Genomic DNA, 25,067 nt, shown 5'->3' on the forward strand with positions numbered 1-25,067 from the left:
GCGAAACCCCGTCTCTACTAAAAACAGAAAAATTAGCTGGGCATGGTGGCGGGCACCTGTAATCCCAGCTACTTGGGAGGCTGAGGCAGGAGAATTGCTTGAACCGAGGAGATGGAGGTTGCAGTGAGTCGAGATTGCACCACGTCACTCCAGCCTGGTCGACAGAGCGAGACCGCATCTCAAAAAAAACAAAAAAACAACAAAAACAAAGGTCCCACTCAGTTGCCCAGGCTGAAACGCAGTGGCAGGATCACTGCTCACTGCAGCCTTGACCCAAGTGATTATCCCACGTCAGCCTCCCAAGTAGCTGGGATGACATGCATGCACCACCATGCCTGGCTATTTTTATTTTTGTAGAGACAGGGCCTCTCTATGTTGCCCAGGCTGCCGGGATGAAGCAGTCCTCCCACCATGGTCTCCCAAAGTGTAGGGCTTACAGGCGTGAGCCACCATGCCCAGCCTACTGGGGTTTTTGATTGGCATTGCATTGAAGCTGGAAATCAGTTAGGAGGCAATTGACATTTTAATAATGAGCCATGAACATGGTATATCTATTTAGTTAGACGTTCTTAGATTTTTCATCAGTATTTTGTAGTTTTTAGCAATTGGATCTTGCATGTATTTTGTAATCTTACACATTTATTTCATGTGTTGTACTGTTGTGAATGATACTTCTCAATTTCCAGTTGGTCATTGCTAGTATATAGGAAGATGATTTTATGTTATATGCTGACCTTGGATTCTACAACCTTGCTAAACTCATTTTTAGTACTAGAAGCTTTTTTTGTAGATTTTTGAATTTTTGTGCATAGGCAGTGATGTCACTGGCAAATAAGGGCAGTTTAATTTCTTCATTTTCACTTTGTATACTTTTATTTCCTTTTTTTTTTTTTTTTTTTTTGAGACAGAGTTTCTCTCTTGTTGCCCAGGCTGGAGTGCAATGGCATGATCTCGGCTCACTGCAACCTCTGCCTCCTGGGTTCAAGTGATCCTCATGCTTCAGCCTCCCCAGTAGCTGGGATTACAGGCGCCCGCCACCATGCCTGGCTAATTTTTGTATTTTTAGTAGAAATAGGGTTTCACCATGTTGGCCAGGATGGTCTCAAACTCCTGACCTCAGGTGATCTCCCCACAGGTGATTTTGGCCTCCCAAAATGCTGGGATTATAGGTGTGAGCCACCACATCCGCCTAAGAGGACACACTGTTTCTTTGGCTTATTAAGAGGTATTTGGTTAGTGTTAGACCAGGGGTTGGTACATTATAGCTTGTTGACTGGATGTAACATGCTGCCTCTTTTTATAAATAAAGTTTTATTGGAACACAGCCACACCCATTCATTTACATATTGTTTAACAGAGACCATAGTACCTACAGAGCCTAAAACATTTACCAATTTGCGCTTCACAGGCACTTTGCTGACCACTGCTGTGGGCACCAATTTTAATTTAGGTATATAAACTTTTTTGTAGCTTCTGAGGTTTTGCATTTATTTGCTCAGGCATATAGGTTGGTGGAAGTGCTTTCTGTTCCTTCTCCCAGACCAATCACACAGCCATATAACTTCATGCCTGAGTTTCTGTGTGGTCCTCTATAGTGATTGAGTTTTTACATAGTTCTTTGCAGGCAGCATGAATTTCAAAAATCTCCAAACTTTTGCTATTGCTAATCTTTGTAAACTTTGCACACCCAGCGCTGGTACATTCTGATGATGGTGTCCACACTGCACTCTATGAAGAAAAGAATGATGATTGTTTATATTAAAATGCAGGAAGAGAATTGTGGCAGCAACGTTTGCCTCTCTAATCAACCACCATAAGAGACTTACTGTGTGTGGTCAATGGGGGAGAATGTTAATTTATAAATTGAGATAGTTGTATTAAAATTGAGTGACTCTTATTTTGACATAAAATGAATGTGTCTCTTTTATACAGCAGAAAACTACTAAATTTGTTTTTTCTCATCAGTATAAAATAAAGTGGAAAATGTGGGAAGAATACAAATCCTTAACTACTGTGCTTCTGCTTATTTCCCACCACTCAAATTTCTGATTCCTTACAACTGTAGCTGGCTTTACTACTGAGTGCTGAAATTGATGAACATACTTAAAACCACATCATTTAAGACTTTGAATTTTGACATTTTCTCCTCTTCAGTCTTTCAAATACTAGGCAACCTGTAGGGTTCCACTGTCTGTCATGTACTGTCCCTGTGTTACATGAAAGCAGCCCCAGTGAACTTGTGAATTTGCTCAGCCATTTCACTGGTTCCTGGGGTAAGGAAGAAGTAGGATCTTCTCTCTTAAAATTCCTTGGTGAAATCATTGGATGGGCATGGTGTGTTTCTTTAATTTTCCTTTTGGTCAAAAATCTGACAAAGACTTTCAGTTGGTCTTGGTCTTTCAATAGGTTTAGTTTTTCAGTGTGTTTACTCTGACCAAAAACTGCCTTCCTGTAATATGCTCCTTCCTTTAGAACACAGTTCTTAAGTAGAGTTTGTTTGTTTAAATGTATAAAATAAGTTAATGCATTATATGCAGCGAGGTTTTGCATCAGAACCGAGTTCTCAGTGTTGTGGCAGGTTTAAGTGTCTAGAACACCTTTTACCTGTTTTTTCTGTTACTTACTTTTTTATTTTTGGGGTAAATGATATCTTTCTCACGGAGGCCTTCCCTCAGCACTGTGTTTAAAATGGCGTCTCCCTCATTTGCTATTCCTTCTTCTGTTTTATTTTTCTCTATAGAGTTTGTTACTATGTGAAAACTATTTATTTTAATGTTTTATTTACCTGTGTTACCCCTAGAATAATATCTATGAAGGTAGGGATTTTTGTCTGTTCCTTCTGTGCCTGCAGAGTCTTGAGGAGTATGGTGTCTGGCACATTGTAGATGTCAGGGACAGTTTGTAGGATGGGGCTCCAGGTGTAGGGCAAGTCAATTTTTAGATTTGAGGTCATTAGCAGGAAATCTTCTTATGATGTGGAGGGAAAAACCCATGTTTTAACGTCAGACTGGGTTTGAATCTGGTCTCTCCAACTTACCCTTTGACCTTGGTGTTAAATGATTTAACCTTTGAAAGATCAATTTATTCACTAGTGAAATAGGGGAAATAGTATCTTTTTAATGGGGATTAAATGTAATATCAAATATAATGCTCTGTAAATGTTAGTTTTGTCTTTCCCCTTGTGTGCCAGCATTGTGGAAGTTTGAAAGCAACCTGAATTTACCAGTCTGTTTCTGGAGCCTTCTGGGGTCATTACTTTGATTACTTTTGACAGATACATTCTTTTCAGCAGTCTGTATTGCCAGCATAACAGTGACCTGTCCCTTTGACCAGTGTGAGGGACAGACACTTTGTCATCCCTCTTTTAATCCGTGTATCAGAACAACTCTTACGAGTTCTGGCTTTGAAACATGTTTAGAGGAGTTTATAATTCCAAACAGTTCAGATGACATCAGCCCTTTCTTAGAGTCCTCTGAGTTTGCTCAGCTTCCTCATTCCAGTGTGGTGGGAACCATTCAGTTAAATTGATGTCTGTGGTCTTTACACATAGTCATCCTAAGTTTCTTGCAAATCACGAAACATCAGAGGGCTACTAAGTCACTAGTTTGTCTCTGTAGATTTCTCTAATCCAAGCTTGTCCAACCGCGGCCTGCAGGCTGCATGCAGCCTGTGAAGGCTTTGAATGTGGCCCAATACAAATTCGTAAACTTTCTTAAAACATTGGCCGGGCATGGTGGCTCACGCCTGTAATCCCAGCACTTTGGGAGGCCGAGGTGGGTGGATCACCTGAGGTCAGGAGTTCGAGACCAGCCTGGCCAACATGGTGAAACCCCGTCTCTACTAAAAGTACAAAAATTAGCTGGGCGTGGTGGCACGCGCCTATAATCCCAGCTACTCGGGAGGCTGAGGCAGGAGAATCACTTGAACCCAGGCGGCAGAGGTTGCAGTGAGCCAAGATGGTGCCACTGCACTCCAGCCTGGGTGACAGAGTGAGACTCCATCTCAAAACAAACAAACAAAAAATTAATGAGATTTTCTTTTTTTGCAATTTTTTTAAAGCTTAGCAGCTATTACTAGTGTTAGTGTATTTTATGTGTGGCACAACACAATTCTTCTTCTTCCAGTGTGGCCCAGGGAAGCCAGAAGATTGGATACCACTCCTTTAATTTTTATGGATTAACAAGGTGTTAATTCCTGTATCAGTTTCACTGATGTTTCTTCTACTTGATGCAGGAACACTTGACAAGTTAGTTAAGGTAGACTGGTCCATAAATTTATAGGTGCTTTCATTCCCATGTCCTAGGCAAGTCTGAGCAGGACCTGGAAAGCTGATTAAAAGGCCAGTGAACACAGTGAGCTTAATTGTAAATTAAATAGATATGTAATACATTGAGAAGGCACTCAGGCCTTTCAATCTTTCATTTTCATCCATGCTTGCTATTTGAATCTGATGGGCTTGAAATTGATCTTGTTCTTCTTGTAAAAACGTTGGTTATTGCTGTCTTTCCCAAGTTTGGTTTTCAGTGTGGATTTCTGCAGATAATATTTGCACCTAAAAGTACAAAGTCATTAAGTGACGGCAGTCAGGAAGGAAAGAGTACCCTGAGCCAGGAGGTCTGTTGTAGCGCATGGGGTGGACCAGAGAATGAATGGGCATGGGCATGGAGGTGGTTCAGTCAGTGTGGGAAAGCCACCTGCTTGTCAGCTTTCTACTACGTTGTCCAGCAGAACACACTGAAGCTTGGGACCTGCAACTGGTGTGGAGATGATTGCATTTAGGAGGCTGATGTAGATTTTTTCCCTCTTAAGTGTGTGCTCACTGCTTTTTGGTGAAGTCTTGATCCGAGACATACACAGCTTGATCTGTGAGGATTTTAACATCGAGATGGTTCTGTTATTTGAGTTAGGCATGGCTGGGCTACCAAGGCATTACTTTTCAGTCCAAACATTTGGTCATTTCAATGTATTGTTAGTGAGGCTTTTGTGATTTGTTAGAACACAGAGTTTGGGATTTTGTCTGTTTTTTGCGTATATGAATGACACTTTATACTGTTGTTGATATTGCTGGTTAGTATGTGCCTTCATTTACCTATTGTGAGTAAGAAACTTCCTCAGATTAAATTATAGTGAAGTCACTTGGTTCTGTTTCTCTGACTCTTAAGAGCATGAGATCACTTTATACTCAAACTCAGGGTGTTTGGTAAAGGACCTACCATTCTGAGCGTTTAGAGCCTAGATGAAGTCCTGGTCCAATCACCAAGTGAAACTTTTAAGAACATGCTATTCTTAACGTTCAGGGATTCAACCCTGGAAGCCTTCTCTAAATCTTAATGAGATTTTTATGAGAATTCATTTAGTGAACATAACAATCAGGGAATCCAGCTATTAACTTTGAGGAGGGTCGTGCCTTTTAGTGGTTAGAGAGGCAAGCTGTAGCCTCCCTGCTCAGAGAAGGGGAATTGAGGAAGAGCGTTCTAGTGGTCCCTTGCAATCCTCCCCTTACTTTCCACACTCCCTAGTAAGACCGTAAGAAGTCCCCGAGTAAACAGCATTTTGTGAGTTTGAGGGACTATGTAAAAATGTAAGTGAACATACAGTGGTTTTGCTTGGATAACTGTTTTAAATATCCTGTTGGTTGTTGAAACTTCTGTGACAGTGAAGCTTTTTGTCTTTATTTTTCAATTGGAAGATCTTTCTTCCCCACTTGAAAAGATTGAGTCTGGGGTCAATCCCTGACCCCGCTTCCTTCCTAAGTCTCTTAGTGTATAGCATACAGCTGGGCATATCATAATCTCGAGCACGGGATTGTACTCATAGAGCTATGCTTGACACCTAGGACTTTAGGTAGCTTATATATTTTCGATGACAACTTTTAATTTTATTCTCATTTATTCCATTTCTGTTTCAGTGTCCTGGGTCATGAAACTTAATCCACAACAAGCTCCCTTATGTGTCAGTAAATCATGAGATTTCTTATTATTTTGTATTTATCTGTTCTGTTTACTTGTTATAATAAGCCACACTCTCACATGATAGATTCTCAAGGAAAATTTTAACCATATATGCATGAATATATTGGTGTAAGACACTTCAGAAATTGAGTTTGATTTAGTGAATACTAAATGGCTGATCTGTGCATGGAACTGAAAACAAATAATACCTGTAAGACTCGAGAGTTAATTTAGTCAGGGCGATAGTATGCATGCATGAAACAAATTGTCCTGCCAAACAGTACTGTAGCTTCTTGTTTTTTACCTGCAGTTCATTTCTGTAAAAGTGGTGTGGAGATCCTCCTACTGCCACTGTGATTTACCTTATGTTGCAACTAGGTGGCACTGTGTCATTGGCAAGAGTGCTGTTTTCTTTAGGACTCATCTCCCTAAAGTGAGGGACTTTGAAGATAAAATTGATAAATGATTGAATCAAGGCTGGAAAAGGTAGGCGGTAGGTGACTATTGTTTATTATTCTAAGAGTGAATTAATTGAATTTGGGTGGTGAAAAGTGCCCGTTTGATGAGAAGCCAGCTTAGGGTTGTGGATGGTTAGAGCTATGAGAGGCCAGTAGATGCTGGGTTGCTATGCTCTGGAGAGGGTGAGAAAATATATTTGTAATAGGACTTGATTCCAGCCTTGAAGAATATGGATCATTTAGTTGGACAAAACGTCCCCCAAATTAGTTGAAGACAAAAGGCAAATGGTCAGGAATGGGAGGCAGTAAACATAGTGTTGGATGAATAGTGGGGGGATGGTCAGTGGAAACTCTGGCCCACCCAAGTTTGTGTCAGGTAATAATGGGAGATAAGCCTGGAAAGATGGGTAAAGCTCAATTGTGAAGGAAGACAAAGATGTGAGGATTTTGTTTTGTGACCACCAAGGAGCCATTGATGGTGTTTATTTTAAGGATGCTTTTCCTTTTATGCATTTATACATAAATACATAAATGTACTTAACCATTCTGTATTAATAATAGTCATTTACCTTTCCAACATAAAATGTTTATGTAACTTCTGCATAGCTGATTTTTATGTTAAATGTAACATGTAAAGAAATATGTGTGTTTTTAGAAGATGTCTTATGTGCACATTTTCTTTCTAGATTACTTGGAGATAATTTATGTTTACCAGTGGTTTTGCATGTGAACTGAGTACCTTGGGGTTTTTTTTTTTTTTTTTTTTTTTTTTTGAGAAAACTGGTCTCACTCTGTCATCCTTGTTGGAGTGCGGTGGAGTGATCATAGCTCGCTGCAGCCTTGAAGTCCTGGGCTAAAGCAGTCCTGCTTCAGCCTCCTGAGTAACTGGGAGTACAGGCGCATGCCACTATGCCGAGCTAAATTCTCCCTTTTAAAGTGTGTGATTGTTTGGTTTTTCGTGTGTGTACAGTTTTGCAATTACCATTGTCTGACCAGAACATTTTCATCAGCCCCCAAAAAAGGTGCCATACCCATTAGCAGTCACTCACCATTCCCTGCTCCTCTCAGCCTGTGGCAACCACTTACATACTTCCTGTCTTTATTGATATACCTATTCTGGAAAGTTCATATATATATATATATATATATATATATATATATATATATGTAAAAGTTCATGTATATATAAAATCATGCAATACATGGCCTTTTGTGACTGGCTTCTTTAATTTAGCATAATGTTTTCAAGATTCACTCATGTTAGAACATGGATCAGTACCTTGTTCTTTGTATTAATGAATGACAGTCCAATGGCTGGATATATCACATCTTACTTATCTATTCACCAGTTAATGGGCAGTTGAGTTGTTTCCACTTTTGGTCTATTATGCATAATGCTGCTGTGAACAGCAAATTCTGGTGAAGACATACGTTTTCATTTCTCTTGGGTATATACTTAAGAGTGGAATTGCTTGGATGTATGATAACTGTGTTTAACATTTTGAGAAATTGGAAAACTGTTTTCACAGTGGGTGCACCATTTTACATTCCTACCAGCAGTGTATAAGGACTTCAGTGTTTCCATGTGCTTGCCAACACAAGTTATCTGACTTTCTGATTTATAGCCACCCTAATGGGCATGAAGTGATACCTCATTGTGGTTTTGATTGCATTTCCCAAATGGCAAATGGTTTTGAGCATCTTTTTATGTGCTTATTGGCCGTTTTTCTATGTCTTTGGAGAAATGCCTATTCATATCCTTTGCCCATTTTTAAATTGGGTTGTCTTATTGAATTGTAAGGGTTCTTTGTATATTCCGACTACAGGTCCCTTATCAGATACATGATTTGCAAAAATTATCTCTCATTCTGTGGGTTGTCATTTCACTTTCTTGATGCTATCCTTTCAAGCAAAATTTTCAGTTTTGATAATGTTCTGTTGTTGATTGTTTTTTTGGCATCATATCTAAGAACAATTCTTTGCCTAACCCGGAGTCACAGAGATTTACTCCTATGTTTTCATCTAGGAATTTTATAGGTTTAGCTCTTACGTTTAGGTACGTAATATGAGAGTGCATTTTTGTGTATTTTGTAAGGGAAGAGTCCAACTTTTTTCTTTGGCATGTGGATCTCTAGTTGTTCCAGCAGCATTTGTTGAAAAGACCATTCTTTCCCTGATTGAATTGTCTTGGGCATCCTTGTTGAAATTGATCATAAATATGAGGAATTTTTTCTGGACTCTGAATTCGATTCCTTTCATTTAGGTTGTCTTTGATTTCTTTCAACAGTGTTTTGTGATGTTCATTGTATAAACTTGGTACTTTCTTGAAATTTGTTGCTTATGATTTTATTCATTTTGATGCGATTGTTAATTTTGTTATCTTAATTGTTCAGTTTTTTATTGTTCATTGATTATATATAGAAATACTATTGATTTTTGCATGCTGATCTCTGAAACTGTAGCCGTGTTTCAGAGGTCAGTTATAGACTATAATCTGGCTTGTTTGGCAACAGCTCTTAAGTGGATGCCTTAGGATTTTCTATGTACAGGATCAAGTAATTGGAGATCGTTTTCTTCCTTTCCAACCTGGATGCCTTTTATTTCTTTTTCTTGCCTAGGCGCCCTGAGAAGCATCTCTGGTACAACATTGAATAGAAGTGGTGAGCACAAACATCCTTATCTTGCTACTGATCTTAAAGAGAAAGCATCCAAGCTTTCACCATTAAGTATGATGATGTTAGGTGTGGGTTTTTCACAGGTACCTTTTGTTAGATGAGGACATTCCCTTCTATTCCTAGTTTGACTATTTTTATGATGAAAACATGTTGGATTTTGTCAGGTGATCTTTCTGTGTTGAGATGGCCATGTGGGTTTTCTTCCTTTCATTAATGTGATATATTACATTGACTGAATTAAATAGTTTTTATTTATTTAAAGAGATGGGGCATTGATCTGTCACCCAGGCTGGAGTGCAGTGACATGATCATAGCTCACAGCATCGTGGAACTCCTGGGATCAAGGGATCATCCCACCTCAGCCTCCCGAGTAGCTAGGACTACAGGTGTGCGCCACCATGCCTGGCTATTCATTTATGTATTGGGACAGTGTCTTGCTGTGTCACCCAGGCTGGAGTGCAGTGGCGCAACCATGACTCACTGTAGCTGCGATCAGGCTCAAATGATCTTCCCACCTCAGCCTCCTGAGTAGCTGGAACCACAGGCATGTGCATCCATGCCCAGCTATTTTTTTTTATTTTTTGTAGAGACGAGATCTGACTATGCTGCCCAGGCTGGGCTCAAGTGATCCTTCCACCTCAGCCTCCCAAAGTGCTGGGATTACAGTATGAGTCATCCTGCCGGCCTGTTTTTATTTTTAGAGATAAGGTCTTGCTATGTTGCCTGGCTACCTTGGTTGAATTTTTAATGTTAAGCCAACCTGGCATTCCTGAGATAAGTATCATTTGATAATGCTGCACAATCTTTTTTATATGTTGTTGGATTTATTTTGAAAGTATTTTGAGGACTTTTGTGTCTATACATAGAGATATTTTCTATAGTTTTCTTGTGATGTCTTTGGTTTTGAGTATTAAAGGTTTTTGATTAGGGAACTGTTGTAAATAAGTAGTTGTGGTATGCAGAAGGATGGCTCCCCAAATTTATTCACTTCTTAATCCCTAGAACCTATGAATATTTACCTTACATGGCAAAAGGAACTTTTCATACTTGATTAAGTTAAGGATCTTAAGATGGGAGGTTATTCTGAAATACTGAGTGTCCCAGTGTAATTACAGGGGTTCTCTTGAGTGAGAGGGAGTATTAGGAGAGTCAGTGGTCAGAGTCAGAGATTTGAAGATGCTACACTGCTGGCTTAGAACATAGAGGAAGGAGCCCATGAGCCATGGAATGCAGCTCTAGAAGCTGGAAATAGCAAAAGAACACTTTCTCCACATAGAGACTCTAGAAGGAACACAGCCCTGCTGGCACCTTGATTTTTAAACAAGTGAAAGTCATTTTGGACTTCTGACTTCCAGAAATGATAATATGGGGCCGGGCGCGGTGGCTCACGCCTGTAATCCCAGCACTTTGGGAGGCCGAGGCGGGTGGATCATGAGGTCAGGAGATCGAGACCATCCTGGCTAAAATGGTGAAACCCCGTCTCTACTAAAAATACAAAAAATTAGCCAGGCGTGGTGGCGGGTGGCTGTAGTCCCAGCTACTCTGGAGGCTGAGGCAGGAGAATGGCGTGAACCCGGGAGGCAGAGCTTGCAGTGAGCCGAGATTGCGCCACTGCACTCCAGCCTGGGCAACAGAGCGAGACTCAGTCTCAAAAAAAAAAACAAAAAAAAAACAGAAATGATAATATGATAATAAATTTGTGTTGTCTTAAGCCACTGAGTTTGTGATGATTTGTTGTTAACAGCAATAGGAAATAATAGAGTAGTAGTTTGGGGAAATTAGTGATAAAGGATAATTGGGAAGGAGAGGATAAATGCAGTTAGATCAGTTTGCGTTCTCTGTATGTTTCACTGTGTGTGTTTTGTAACATTTTAGTTTTTCCTAAAACCAAAGGATTGATTGACCTTCAAAAGGCAGCTACTTTTTGATACTAGTCTGTAACCTTTTATCAAATCAATATTTTCCTCAAATAGGGTTGACAAGAAGCATTCTAAATAATCTCCTAATAAGTTGTTTTGACTTCGGATATTGAAATTGCAGGCCCATCTCCCACCCATCTCTGTTTTCTCACCGTTTTTGTATGTTTTATAATAAGTCTTACATTGAAGTGTATGTGTCTGTCTGTCACTCCCTCCTTCCCCCACCCCCTCCCTCTCCTTCCCCACTCTGTGTGTGTGTGTGTGTGTGTGTGTGTGTGTGTGTCATTACAAAGAAGTTGTAAAGGCCTTTTAATGATGTGATTTCCCCTCCTTTTAAAAAATAAAATATGTTAAGCCTAAGTATTAACATCTTAGAGGGCAGGTAGATGGAGACTTTGACTTTCTACTTTATCTATCTTTGAATCTCTTAAATGTTTACAGTGAGCATGTGATTTGTATAATACATAGTAATTTTTGATGAAAACATTCTGAAGGCCGAAAAGAATGTCCTGTCTTTTGAAAATAAACCCATCTTTGTGCTAATTAACACTGGAGGCCAGCCAAGGCTTTATAATAAAATATTGCATTCCAAACAACTATGAAAGTAGCTAGTTGAAGAATATAATTTGCTTTGAAACGTAGCTTGAAATGGAAATATATTTCTAATAATGAAAGGTGTTGCTTTAGTAATAAATGAAAATAAAATATCCCATTATTATCCCTTCATAGAAAGCAAATACAACCCTAAATGACATTTTAATTAACCAGTGATTTTCCTCTAAAGCTGAGATTTGTTTTTTTAAGACGTAGGTAGGATTGGCACATAGTGTACAAAAATCTGGACATCCTTTGAAAGTAATTGTTGGGGTGGGATGGGGGCATAGAGTACTGTTTTATTCTGTTCATTTTTATTAAAGAAACTGTGAATTTAGACCAAGCAGTGATTTCAGAATGGAAGATGGAACAGGGTGTTTAATGGGTTTTGTATACTATTTTTGTAAAAGGCTTTGGTGCAGAATCTTTCATAAAATGAAATCTTTTTTCAGCATATCTGTTACTTACTTTTAGAATTCACAGCAAGGGTTCTTGTTTGAAGAACTACAAACCTTTATTGACTCCAGATTTGACTCAACTCTTTTATATTTTCCTTTTCTTTCTCAGTGATAAGGGAAGGTACTTCATAAAGTAGATTTTTCGTTAAAAAAGAAAAAAAGACTACATTTACCTGGTCAGAAGTTCTTTTGGGTTTAAGGAAAAAAATTGCAGCCCAGGTTGCAACAAATGGTCTGACAGTTATAATATGTTACATCTTTCTTTTTTTGTTGTTTTGAGGCAGAGTCTCACTCTTTTGTCCAGGCTGAAGTGCAGTGGCACAATCACAGCTTAGTGCAGCCTTGACCTCCCAGGCTCAAGTGATCCTTCTACCTCAGCCTCACAAGTAGCACTCACCTTCATGGTGGCTAATTTTTTTTTTTTTTTTTTTTGGAGAGATGATGTCTCCCTATGTTTCCCAGGCTGGTCTCGAACTCCTGGGCTAAGTGATCCTTCTGCCTCCACTTCACAAAGTGTTGGGATTACAGGTGTGAGCCACCATGCCGGCCTCAACAAAAGTTGAACTAGGTACTGTAGCCAGCCTCAACAATGATAAACTTTTGGCTAATCTTATTTCATTTATACTCCACTTTGGATTCTTTTGACGCAGATTGCAGACAGATCACTTCATCTGTAAATATTTCTGTTTGTATCTCTTGAAGGTAAAGACTATTTTAACCATGGATGAGTGTTTTGATCAAATCAACATGGCTTGTTCATGTCGATATCATTTGCTCAGAGGGGAAAGATCAAGGGAAAAATAGGGTTGGATTTCAAATGCCAGGACCTGTCTACTGGGTTTGTGATTTGTTATTCTCTAAAGTTGTAACTCTTAAAGAAAGGAGTGAGTTTGGTCTATTCATTAACTTTTCCTCTTCAGACAGTTCAAATGTTTATTGAGTTCTTCTACAAGCCAGGCCCTGCCTTCTTCATGCTTACCAAGAAGCATTTTTATGCGGTTTCTCTAATGTTTGGGTGAATGGTACCTCACTAAGTTGTTTTTCACACATGTGCGTGCTAGTTCCTGAAGAGTCCTGTCCAGATGCTCTGCCCGCTTTTCCTTTCAGGCTTCTGTATCAGCTGCTGTTTCCCTACAGAATGTGCCCCTGACCTCCACCCCTTAACCCTACCCAATTTGTCTTTACATGTCTGACCATCCATGAAGGCTCTTCTGGGTCATATTCAGTTCATGTTGATATTTCCCCTTCTTCCCCTCTTTAGTCCTTACTATTTTTGCTTTGGTCATGTTTTCTTATGCTGTATTCTGTAAGCGTGTTTAATTTTTTTATGGTGGCAGGGGAAAATATTTTATAATTATGCTTTGTGGTTTTTTCTTCCACTCAATAAATGCTTGGTAAATATTTGTTTTATTGAGTATATGACACTATTCTAGCTATATTGTGCTTGAACAAAAATCTTAACTGCCTTGTAAGTTAACTGCTAAGAATTTGTCAAAAGTGCAGAGATAACATCAAGAACTTGTCATGGATAGTACAAAAAGGTCTGTAAGGGCTTGATGGAAGTCTGTAAATTGACTTCCTATGAAAGAGAGTGTAAGAAGTGAAAAAAAAGCAGAACAGAGTAGATGTTTTACTGTTTGCCAAGGGATTTGTGCTATTTTTTTCCTGTTTTATAAATTTGTCCTAATCTTAAATAATGAAGGGAAAAGAGCACTCTTTTTCAACCTCAAGGAATCCTTTTTATACTTCTTTTCTGTGAAGCCATGTTATGAAAGATTGTTATAGAAACTTAAGTATAGTTTTTCCATCTTCAGTAACAGACCTGATTGCCATCTAGTTACTGGTTCTGATCACACCAAAATGCAAAGCAGCTTGTTCTAATAACTTGTGCAGGCCTATTGGGAGCTAGTATATGGCTTTGAGTCCTTTTGAAATATTTAACATAATTTGGCAATTCCATTACTCCTTTTATGGACTTCTTGGCATCTGTGAACTCTTGGTAGGGAATCACTGTTTTAGAATGAAAAATGTCTCCCAGGAAATAAATTAGCTGGTAAACAAATGAAACTTCGTTTTTTATATGACTTGTAGAGCATAAATTATTACTCTTTCTGCATAAGTGGCTGCTTTCTAGGCTGCTTTTAGCGAGATTGTTAGAAACAAATGATTGGTGCTGTGAGGAAGAACCAGCACTCAGGCAAAAAAAGTTTTCTCAGCAAGACAATTTGCTTCTGCAGCTATGCTGCTTGCATTAGTCATGATTGCAAGAGCACACCAAACGGGGTGGAGCAGGGGTTCTTATCCCTAACGCAGTCCCTACCTCTGTGTCATTCCAACATGGGCTGGGGTAGGACTGCACAATCTTTGCTAACCCAGTTGGCTATTGTGAATATTTTCTCTAATAAGGAAGGGAGGGGGAATGTGAGTTACAGGTTGGGACTGGTAGGAAGAGTTGTTTACAAGGCAGGTTACTATGCAGGTAACTAAGCTGGTAAGTAGGGTCGAGAAGGTACAGGGAAATTGTTCTTAGGAACAAAGAACAAGGAAGTTGAACAAGTTAAACCTTTGAAGAGGAACTTACTGTACCTAATAAGTTTTTTTGATTGGCTAATTAAATGTCTATTCATTATTGCCAAAAAGTGCCTGCCCCAACAAGATGATACCAAATTTTAGAAAATGTTGGAGCTCTCTCTCAATCTAGGAGGAAGTGAGTAGTTTAGCTTTTATTTAGTAGTTAGGACCTTAAGTAAATCACTTTTTTTACTGTGTTTCTGTATAAAATAGATAATTTTTTTTGCCCTGCAAGAGAGCATATAGAGGAAAGCTCTTTGGCAATGATACTGTGCCCTATGAATAAAAAAGTAATGGTGTCATTTGTGACTGAATAACAGTTTATTTTGAGAATGCTTTATAACAGCTTTTCATGGGAAATAAAGCAATGCTGTTAACTTCATCTTGCATTTTTCTCATTTTTACTATGATCAAAAAGTAGTCAACTTGTACAAAGGAAAGAAACCAACCTTGACTCAGGAGCCTAGGACTTTTTCTTTGGTTTGCCCTCCTGGGACAGATTACCTTTCCAAATTGAATTTGTGGAGGAGCATTGGGAAATATCAGAACTGTCATATTAAGCACCTAAGTGGTACTTTTAATAGAGGAGTTATTCAGAAATTATATTAGGCAGATAGAGAGGGTAAGGAGTCCTCAGTAAGGCTTTCCCTTTTAATAGAAACAACTCCAGAAACATTTCTTTCTCTTTTCTTTTTATCTTTTTTTTTTGGAGACGGAGTCTCACTCTGTTGCCCAGGCTGGAGTGCAGTGGTGAGATCTCAGCCCACTGCAGCCTCTGCCTCCCAGGTTCAAGTGAATCTCCTGCCTCAGCCTCCTGAGTAGCTGGGACTACAGGCTGCCAAGTTTTGATATGCAAATGCCAGCGCTTAGAAACTGTGTCCATTCAACATGGAGATTCCCACCCTCTTCTTCTAGTCACCACCTCAAGGTGACACCTCCAGATGACCCCACTTGTGCGGGACAACATGGTGACCTACATTTGCATATTAAAAGGCTAGGGTGGGAGGGCCACGTTTTTCTTGGGGTACATGAATGATATGCCTGGTCAAACCAATGCCCTGGGCCCTGTGCAAATCAGACACCACCTCCTCCAGCCTCCCAATATAACCGAGTACTATTCTGCCACACACGGGGCTTTTTCTCTGTTCGGAGCCCCCCTTTTTCTGTACAGCGAGGAGCCTTTCTTCTTTCTTGCCTATTAAACTTTCTGCTCCTTAAAACCACTCCTGTGTGTCCATGTCGTTTAACTGGCGTGAGACAGAGGATGCCGATGTTTCTCCAGTCATCAGAGCCATATCACTTTCAGTCCAGAGGAATTATTGTTTTCATTTATCTGACCAATTTATAATATAGAGTCAAATTCCTAGTGATTATCTTCCCTCATCCCCATTTTTATACCCTTCCTTGAAAGGAACAGGTATATGAAGAGGAGACAGGTTTCCCTTTTGTGAATAGTATATCCCTTAGTATCTTGATTTTTTTGGGGGGGGTGGGGGTTGGGGGGAGTTAAACTTACTTAGACCTGGTAAAGGGCAGTATTTGATAAATGTCAGCTAGTTTAGGGTTAGGGAATTGAGTTGAATGGAGATAGTCACTGCCAAATGTAAAGCATGACTGGAGAGCCACAGTGATGAAGCCGGGGTCCCTTTCTCCAGATCCTTTGTAACAGTGTTATGTGATCTCTTCTAGAAGATCCTTCTGAAAGATAATGCCAACTCGGAACCTGGGAAACCATCCAGTGGGTTTCTGCGGCTTAGGTGGTTCAAATCCTGATCAGCACCTTTGTTTTCTCTGCCTCAGTTTGCTTACAATGATGTTCTCAATAGCTGTAATTGCTGTCTGTCTTTGAATACATAAGCATTTTTTTTAGCTCACAGGGGTATGTATGCATTTTTTTTTTTTTACCAAGTGTTAGAACTTTGACTCTGCTTTTGTGGGCTCTGGGTTAGCAACTTGGTTGTTTAGTTGTAAAATGATTAGCAGGGAAAACCGTGTGTGTGTGTGTGTGTGTGTGTGTGTGTGTGTGTGTGTGTGTGTGTATTTTAAGTTTCGTTTGTTGTCAGGGCACTTAGAATTTTATATGGAAATTCTGTCAGTTTACTTGATTCTCCACCCCACATTTATTGAGCAGCAAAGTGTGAAGGTAAGGTGTCCCATAACCAGCCTTCAGAAGAATTACAGCTGCTGTGTCTCTGAACTTTCAAGAAGAAGTTTGTGCATCAATTTTCAAAAAATTATGAAATCTCTGAAGATGGCTGTGTTCTACATTTGGAAAGATACAAAAACTGAACCTTCTAGCAGGCAGTTTTGCTTGCTGGTGCTTGAGAAAGAGCCACACATTGGTCTCAGTGGATTTATGGAGAAAAATAGGTACAGAAAGTTATTTCTAAATAAGACCAAAAAATCCTCTTCTTAAGCAGTGACAGGTAAAGAGGTTGTCTTGGCTAATCTTGAGTTGTGTTGCCATTGATTGAGAGTTTTATGGTGGGGATGGTAGTGGTGATAAACTTGTTTGAAATTTGTCCGCCTATAGTAACCTTTGTGGTAGCTGTCACAGACAACTTCATCCTCACAGGCCCTAAAATTACTATAAAACTAATAGAATGGAGGAGAAACAAAGGACCTGAATAATTAGATGCTTAGATAATTGTTCTGTGTTTTCATAACCGGTGAAAAAGTGCAGTGTTAGAAGTACTTAAACATTCCATGTAAGGAACACTGCCTGAATTTATATTGTGATTTTAGAGCATCATTCACTGTTTAAAAACAGGCATATTGTGGGTCATATTTTAAAGACAAATAGAAAACTTATCTTTTCAAGATGGATATAAGGCTTAACCTTATCAAAATTACAAAATGTAAAGGATATGATTGAAAAATATTAATGCATAGGTTTAAATATTGGTCATCATTTTAGATGTCTTTCAAAATAGGTTGTCTCTTAAATATTAAACTGAACAAACATTGAACATGTTGTAGAGTTTGTGCTCAAGGTTAAGTTTCCTGGGGTGATGGATATTTTATAATATGGATAACAAAAAGTTCTTATTTTAAGAAATTTAGAAAATTTTTAGGCAAAACTAAAAAATAATACTGATAATTCTATCACTCAGAATGTACCACTATCAGAATCTTGTATCTTTCAGTCATCTGCTCATCTCTTTTCTCCTTTGCTTGTATGTGTTCCCTCTCCCTTAAAAAATCAGATTTTTTTTGTAATCTGCATGTTCACTCAACAATATTGTGGACCTGTGTCATAAGTTACTCCTGTACAGTGCCTTCAGTTCTTGTGTGCTTTCTGTTGGATGACTGTACCATCTAGTCTTTCGTGTTTCCGGGTACTGACTACATAGGGGTGAGAGAGAGAGAGAGAGTGTGTGTGTGTGTGTGTGTGTGTATTTTTTTTCTACCTTAACTAATGTTTTGGACATAACAGGTAGAGCTAAATCCTTGAAACCTTCCAAGTGGTGGCTTTCAGTTATTGCTGAACTGGTTTTTAGAGATGGAACAAATTATATTGTATGGAAACTTTTTTTTTTTTTTTTTTGAGACAAAGTCTCACCTTGTCGCCCAGGCTGGAGGGCAATGGCATGATCTTGGCTCACTACAACCTCCGCCTCCCAGGTTCAAATGATTCTCTTGCCTAAGCCTCCCGAGTAGTTGGGATTACAGGTGCCTGCCACCATGCCCAGCTAATTTTTGTGTTTTTACTAGAGATGGGGTTTCATCATGTTGGCCAGGCTTGTCTCGAACTCCTGACCTCGGGTGATCCACTCACCTTGGCCTCCCAAAGTACTGGGATTACAGGCATGAGCCACCATACCCAGCCTTTTTTTCTTCTGGGTACCAGCTTTTATTTATCAGATTGGTAAAAATGTTAGAAAGTGTGCAATGAAATGGGCATTCTCACAGTCGTGGCAGAAAGTATAATTATCTTTGACTTTCTAGAAAGCAGTCTGGCATCTAGAAACTTGCCTAACCTCTTCCCATTTAGGCAAGATGAATTCTGACTACCCCTAGGTGGCCATCCTTGTCCCTGTGATTCCATGTCTCCCAGAAAGAGAGGTCTAGTCTCAGTGAAAACCCAGATTTTCTTGGCTTAGCCCACCTGACAGCTAATCACTGGAAATGGGGTGGGCCGGTAGAGTCCTTTGGTCAGGTTTTGTGTCAAGAGCGGGATGTGGAAAGATGGGAGAAAGATAGCAAAACTGGCCTCAATGGAACTATGTAACTTAACATAGAATGGCAAAGGAATATTCTATTCTAGGGAAGGAAGAAAGTGGAGGGGAAGGCAGCAGTTCTCAAAGTTTTGGGGTCAGGATTTCTTTACACTCTTAAAAGTATATTGAGGGCCCAAGGAGCTTTTCTGTATATAGGTTATATCTATTGGTATTTATCATTAGAAATTAAATCAGAAATACTTAAAATATTCCTTAAAAGCTCACCAAATATTGTTATAAATGCTTTTATGAAAAGAAAATTTCTAAACCCAAAGTAGTACAATCTTACATCTTTTGCAAATTTCTTTGATGTTTGATATGTCATTTGCACCTGCATTCAATTTATTGTGTGATATTTGCTTGAAAAAATGTGAACAAAGGACAGTCTCATACAGATAGCCATTTTAGATCATTATGGATTTTTATTTTTTTTATTTTTTTGAGATGGGGTCTTGCTCTGTCTCCCAGGCTGGAATGCAGTGCTATGATCACAGCTCACTGGAGCCTCATTCTCTGGGGAATCAGGTGCTCCTCCCACCCCAGCCTCCAGAGTAGCTGGGACTACAGGTGTGTACTACCCCACCTAGCTAATTTTTTGTATTTTTTGTAGAGACAAGGTTTTGCCATAGGTATTCAAATAGAAAGTTTTGTTTTTGTTTTAGTATATAAAGAAATATAACTTTCCATGTTGGAAAAACTTTAAAAACCTTTTTTTAATTATAAAACTCATAAGCAACCATTGTTGAGAAAATTAGTAAAGTACAGAAAAGAGAAAAGAAAAAAATTAAAGTCTCCCATAATTTCTCTACCTAATATAACCACTATGACAGTTGACCTGATGGCCATTTTCTACCAGTGTATATTTTTTCTTTGCTAGTAAAATGCATAACCCTTATACATGTGTTTAAATAGTTGAGGTCATATTCTCTATAGTTTTATATTCTTTTTTTTTTTTTTGAGACAGAGTCTCTCTCTGTCACCCAGGCTGGAGTGCAGTGGCATGATCTCAGCTCACTGCAAGCTCCACCTCCTGGGTTCACACCATTCTCCTGCCTCAGCCTCCCCAGTAGCTGGGACTACAGGCGCCCGCCACCATGCCCGGATAACTTTCTGTATTTTTTAGTAGAGGTGGGGTTTCACCATGTTAGCCAGGATGGTCTCGATCTCCTGACCTCGTGATCCGCCCACCCTGGCCTTCCAAAATGCTGGGATTACAGGTGTGAGCCACTGCGCCTGGCTGTCTTATATTCTTTTAAAAAGTATTTACTGTATTTTCCCATGATGTCATAGTCTTTATAGAAAAATAACAATCATTATTTTCAGTTGACGTGATTGTTTACCTAAAAATAGCCAAAGAACCAACTGAAAAAAATTTTTAAGATTACTGGTTAAAAGTTCTTTTATATAAAAATCAATAGCCTTCCCCAATGTTAGCTATAATCACATAGAAGATATAATGATGAAGTATTTTTTCAGGTATTTCAGCAAAAATTAAATACCTAGGAATAAACTTAGATGTGCAGGACTTTTATCAAGGACATGACAAAATTTTGCTGAGAGGAATGAAAGATTTGCATTCTATGTTCCTGGATGAGCAGATTTCATGTTATAAATACGTTAGTTATCACCATGTCTTCATATTTTATAAATGTAATTTCTGCTGGGCACGGTGGCTCATACGTGTTATCCGAAGAGTTTGGGAAGCTGAGGAGGGTAGATGACAATTAACTGGGTGTCTGTGGCACACACTTGTAGTTCCAACCACTCCTGAGGCTAAGGCGGGAGGATCCCTTGAGCCTGGGAGGCAGAGGTTGCAGTGAGCCGAGATCATTCCTCTGAACTCCAGCCTAGGTGACAGAGTAAGACCCTGTCTCAAAAAAAAAAAAAAAAAAAAAAAAAGAAAAGAAAAAAAAGCGTGTGTATATATACACATTTTATATTTTATATATATATTTATATATATAAATTTTGTATGTATGTGTATATATACAAATCTCAGTAGAAATTCCAGCAGATTTATTTTTGGCACTTGCCAAAATGACTCTAAAATTTTAGAAGAGTAAATAATAAAAAATAATAAAGTATAGACTCTTTCAATCAGATATTAAATAAAATATTGTGGACTAGCCCTGGGTCAGACAGATAAAGGCAATGGAAGTTTAAAGCCAGAGTCATGCAAATGAGAATTTAGTATAAGGAAAAGGTGGTATTTTAACTTAATAGTGAAAAGACAGATTATTCTGTAAATAGTTTTAGGAGAACTGGCCATTTGAGGAAGTTTGAGTCTTAACTTCAATTTTCGTCAAAATAAGTTGTAATTGGTTTAAACACATCTATTCTTAAAAATTAGAACAGAAGAACATCGGTCTGAAGATATTTTAAGAGTTAAGGCTGAGGCTGGGCACAGTGATTCACACTTGTAATCCCAGCAGTTTCAAGGCCAAGGTGGGAGGATTGCTTGAGCCCAGGAGTTTGAGATCAGCCTGGGCAACATAGCAAGACTCTCTCTCTCTCTCTAGATATAGATATACATATAAATACACATATACAGATACAAAAAAAGAGTTAAGTTTTGTATGGAGAGCCATGAAGATAAGAGGTAAAAATTAAAGGCTTGATGGACACATGTTTACATCTCCAGCAAGGGGATTGATGGAAAGAATGATAGACGTAGCTCCATTACTGCTACCTCCTTTTAGGAAGTTGCTTCTGAATATCTAAAGATAACAGTTTTATAATAGCAGAAATGAGGTTTTTTTCAGTGTCTAAAACATTACATAACATACATACATACATAAACATATTCAAAAGTTAAATGAAGCAGGATATAAAATTGGGCCTAGTGTTTAAAAAAGTAAATATATTTACATGAAGGAGAAAACAACTCACCTCCCACTCTTACAGCCTCTGCCAGTTTATCATAGCCTAGTTTCTTGAGAGAATAAGCTACATGTCTTCACCTTTTTTCACTGAGCTCATTATAATCTGGATTCTGCCTTCATCATTGTGCTAAAATTTATCTCCTAGTTGCCAAATCCAGTGACTTCCCTCTTAGTCCCCAAATTGACCCCTCTGCAGTATTTTGATATTGTTGATTGTTCCCTTCTTGAAACATTCCTCCATTCTTAATGTCCACCAGTAAAGAGTTGGTTAAATAAAAATTATAGTGTACAGTTTTATAATAGAATATTCTGTTGTAGACCAAAAAAAATGCAGCCAGTCTTTCCATAAAAGCATGTGCAAACTTCTAAGATATATTAAGTAAAAAAGTAAGGCATAAAATATTGTATATAATCTGACCCCTTTAGTATACAGTGTAAAAAAATCTATGTCTGTGCTAGTTTATACTTGCTTTTTTCTCCCCTGGTGGATATAGGAAACTGTGAATGGTAGAACACAATTAAAAAAGACTGTGTGGCTTCTGTGCCAGGACCTGTGGTAATTGGGTATAAAAGACAAAAAAGGCATGTCCCTGTCCTCTGGGAAGGGACATGATAATTGAATGGGACGTTTTTCGGATTCTTTTCTCCTGTTTTGATCTTATCACCCTGCCTTGGTCTCCTCTGATCTCTTCTTCCTTGGCCTACTTCTTTCTTCTCTTCTCATTCTGTGCTTTCTCTGAGTAATCTTTGACTCCTATTACTCAAGTCATGACCTGTGTTCCAGGGATTCCTAAATCCGTATGCGTCTCCAGAGTTTCAAACCCATATATCTGTCTGCATGTCATATATGTTAGGGAATCTCACTTGGTGTGACATGCGTGTTCAAAATGATATTTAAATTTTCATGTATTCACCTCCTAGCACTCTATCAGCCACATCATGTGTTCCATCAATAATTCTCCTTGTCATTGTGAGTGGGACAAAATGAAATAATCAAACCAGTCACCCATGCCTAAACCTGGGAACTGTCTTAGCGTTCTTTTATATGCTACTGTTCTCTGACCCCCCCCCAAACTGGTAAGTTTCTAAGACCTGTCCTTCTGAATGTCTCTTACTATTTTCCCTGTGATCTCAGTTTCTTCTTCCCATCCCTCAGATGCTTTTTGTGTGTGTGTGGTGGGGGAAGGGAGTAAAATTGAAATTCGCGGAAAATGTACTACCCTGTCTTCCTTCCTTCCTTCCTTCCTTCCTTTCTTTCTCTTTCTCTTTCTCTTTCTCTTTCTTTTTTTTTTTCTTTTTCTTTTTCTTTTTCTTTTTTTCTTTCTTTCTTCTTTCTTTCTTTCTCTCTCGTTCTTTCTTTCAATGAAGTCTCACTCTTGTTGCCCAGGCTGGAGTACAATGGCACAATCTCAGCTCACTGCAACCTCCACCTCCTGGGTTCAAGTGATTCTCCTGCCTCAACCTCCTGAGTAGCTGGGATTACAGGCATCTGCCACCATGCCCAGCTAATTTTTGTATTTTTAGTAGAGATGAGGTTTCATCATGTTGGCCAGGCTGGTCTCAAACTCCTAACCTCAGGTGATCCGCCCACGGCCTCCCAAATTGCTGGGATTACAGGTGTGAGCCACCGTGCCTGGCCACTACCCTGTCTTTCTTGTTGCTTGGTATGACTCCACTACCCTGCTGCCTGTCTTCCCCTGCAATGGGATAATTTAGGAATCAGAGAGACTGAGGGGTTGAGGAGGATATATATTATTATTTAGGAGCACCGGCCCAGTCAAATTAACATCTAAAGGACTGAGCCCTGAACAAAGAGTCAGGTTACCTTTTAAGCATTTTGTGGGGTGGGGGGAGATCTGTGCAGGGGGAAGCATATTACAGAAGCAAGAAACAAAGACAGTTATTCAGTTGAGACATGCATTACGTTATTTCTTACTTTTCAAGGAAAAACATGTTTTACGACTTGAGTTTCATCTGTCTAGTGACCTCGCAGCTGCACAGCTGGAGACACAGGGTCTTCGCAATGCCTGGGAGAGGAGGAGAGAAGGTTCACTAGCCTCAGAAAAACAGACAGTTAATTTTTAAAGGACTCCACGTCTTTTTCTTTCTTAGGGTGAATTGGGTTTTTTGTTTTTTTTTTTAACATACAAATGAGTTTTTGCTTACACATTGTTTTTTATTATTGTTATTATTATACTTTAAGTTCTAGGGTACATGTGCATAATGTGCAGGTTTGTTACATATGTATACATGTGCCATGTTGGTGTGCTGCACCCATTAACTCATCATTTACATTAGGTATACCTTCCCCCTCCCCCCACCCCACAACAGGCCCTGGTGTGTGATGTTCCCCATCCTGTGTCCAAGTGTTTTCATTGTTCAATTCCCACCTATGAGTGAGAATGTGTGGTGTTTGGTTTTCTGTCCTTGTGATAGTTTGCTCAGAATGATGGTTTCCAGCTTCATCCATGTCCCAACAAAGGACATGAAGTCATCCTTTTTATGGCTGCATAGTATTCCATGGTGTATCTGTGCCACATTTTCTTAATCCAGTGTATCATTGATGGACATTTGGGTTGGTTCCAAGTCTTTGCCTTTGTGAATAGTGCCACAATAAACATGTGTGCATGTGTCTTTTTAGCAGCATGATTTATAATCCTTTGGGTATATACCCAGTAATGGGATGGCTGGGTCAAATGGTATTTGTAGTTCTAGATCCTTGAGGAATCGCCACACTGTCTTCCACAATGGTTGAACTAGTTTACAGCCCCACCAACAGTGTAAGTGTTCCTATTTCTCCACATCCTCTCCAGCACCTGTTGTTTCCTGACTTTTTAATGGTTGCCATTCTAACTGGTGTGAAATGGTATCTCATTGTGGTTTTGATTTGCATTTCTCTGATGGCCAGTGATGATGAGTGTTTTTTCATGTGTCTGTTGGCTGCATAAATGTCTTCTTTTGAGAAGTTTCTGTTCATATCCTTCACCCACTTATTGTTGGAGTTGATTTTTTTCTCGTACGTTTGTTTTAAGTTCTTTGTAGATTCTGGATATTAGCCCTTTGTCAGAGGGGTAGATTGCAAAAATTTTCTCCCATTCTGTAGGTGGCCTGTTCACTCTGATGGTAGTTTCACATTCTTTAATTTCTTTTAATTCCTGTTTCACCCCAGCACTCCTGTAGCCCCTTCTGTGCCAGCGGTCAGAGTGTCGAGGTCTGTGTCCAGATGACCCTGCCTCATCTTCATTATGTACTTAGCACAAAAGAGAGCACACTGGGTGCATAACGAATCCACACTGGGGCTTAGCTTCATTTTAAGCATGAGGATTTTTGGTGGATCCT

General features: G+C 39.1%; 1 protein-coding gene and 1 pseudogene across 2 annotated transcripts in view; one reads left to right on the forward strand and one right to left on the reverse strand.

Annotated features, from left to right (window-relative positions):
* The window catches only part of LOC100580626 (elongation factor-like GTPase 1), a 393,155-nt gene that overhangs the window by 174,471 nt on the left and 193,617 nt on the right, over positions 1 to 25,067 (reverse strand). The gene's annotated exons all lie outside the window — the stretch shown is intronic.
* The window catches only part of LOC105739964, a 54,978-nt pseudogene that overhangs the window by 4,246 nt on the left and 25,665 nt on the right, over positions 1 to 25,067 (forward strand). The window contains exon 2 of the transcript XR_004030582.1: positions 5,909 to 5,952. The product of XR_004030582.1 is annotated as a ubiquitin-conjugating enzyme E2 Q2 (transcript). The remainder of the gene's footprint in view (positions 1 to 5,908; positions 5,953 to 25,067) is intronic.

This window comes from Nomascus leucogenys, chromosome 6 (assembly GCF_006542625.1).
Source record: "Nomascus leucogenys isolate Asia chromosome 6, Asia_NLE_v1, whole genome shotgun sequence".
In the NCBI taxonomy this organism is placed as follows: Eukaryota; Metazoa; Chordata; class Mammalia; order Primates; family Hylobatidae; genus Nomascus; species Nomascus leucogenys.